This window comes from Dufourea novaeangliae, unplaced genomic scaffold (assembly GCF_001272555.1).
Source record: "Dufourea novaeangliae isolate 0120121106 unplaced genomic scaffold, ASM127255v1 scaffold89, whole genome shotgun sequence".
Classification (NCBI taxonomy): domain Eukaryota; kingdom Metazoa; phylum Arthropoda; class Insecta; order Hymenoptera; family Halictidae; genus Dufourea; species Dufourea novaeangliae.
In genome coordinates this window covers 1457660-1459327 of record NW_015373988.1, presented here as the reverse complement: position 1 = coordinate 1459327, position 1668 = coordinate 1457660, and positions in this window count along the sequence as shown.

The window sequence follows — 1668 nt, the reverse complement described above, 5'->3', positions numbered from 1 at the left end:
TAAATAGTTGTGTCTGCAGAAACTGCAATGGTTGCTGGGGTTATTATCTAATTTGTTCACGGGAACACGGACAAGCGTCAGTCCCAATTCGACAGTTGCACGAGCAACATTCAACCCAGCTAGAGAGTTGTATGAACAACAACGCTCCGTTCTCACCACAAGGGGTCCTTGGCGCCTCCTCCGGGGGTTCTATGACCCCAGGTTAACACCACGGGGCCGCTGGCTCCACCTAAGGGGGCTCTGTGGCCCCACGCTCCCGCCACCGGGGGGCTCTGTGACCCCACGCTCTCACCACGCGGGGTCGCTGGCGCCACCTGCGGGGCTCTGTGACCCCGCGCTCTCACTACGCGAGGTCGCTGGCGGCTCCTGCGGGGGTTCTGTGACCCCGCCGTTCTCACCACACGGGTCGCTGGCGCCTCCTCCGGGGGTTCTATGACCCCGCCGTTCTCCGCCATCTTGGATTCAGAAAAGCGCGGGAAAAAGGTGGATTTATGGGGCATACAGAGTCGCCCCATCTCATTTGGTGGCAGAAATCGGAACTAATTCCAGAACTTCCTGAACTTTGAGTTTTAATATTAATTATTTTGTTATTATTTATTATTTCTTATTACTTTTTTAGTTAATTGATATTAGGAATAGGAGTAGAGATAGTACCGGGATTAATGAATAACGCATATGTATGATTTGACTGTTTTTTATTGAAAAAATCGTACGAAAATATACAATTTACAATAGTATTTTTATAAATTTAACCCCGTGTGGTGAGATCGTGAGGTCATAGAACCCCCGGTGCATACGCCAGTTTTGAAATGTGATTCTTTATCGTTGTTGCTCGTACAACTCGCGAGCTCGGTCGAATGTTGCTTGTGCAACTGTAGAATTGGGACTGACGCTTGTGCGTGCTTCCGTGAGCAAATTATATAGTAACCCCAGCAACCATGGCAGTTTCTGCAGATACTACTACAGCCCAAGTTTAAAAGACGTAAGCAGTAGTTAGTTTCTGTAGTAACCTGTTGAACCAGACAACTATAATTAGTATAGGATTTTACAATATTTATGCAATTATATTTAAGACAATTCGATGAAATGAAGCTTATATTACCTGACGTATGTTTATTGGAATATACACATATAAATATAAATTATAATGATACAAGTTTGAAATACAATACGATGCGCTACGGTGCAATACGTCTATTCGATTCAATTGCTCCCTTGCGACTACAACATTATGCTATCCGCGTTCGGCGCAGTGCGCTAATACGGTGGCCAACGAAATATCACTGTAACACTTAAAAAAGTGTTAAAGTTCCATTTATATCATTGTCTTGTGAAAATGTTCATACTTCCAACAGCATTTATATTCCAATCAAAGAATTTACAGAATAAGAAAAAGGAATCTAAAGTAATTTTGAGTAGTTCTATACATCTTTATCTCGAATCTCATATCGATTTCTAAAATAATCCTAATTCGATGTAATATAGAACGTGGTTTTATGAGATACATTCGAAGTTCGCAGCCATTAGCTCGATATTGTCTTCAGTTTACAGTACTTTACCGATGACAATACCGATTGCCCAGGCCTCACCACGAGGAGGTTGCTGCGAGTGGAGGCCCAAGGCAAGTAGATGGAATCACAAGTTCTACATCTACCCACCTTTCACAAT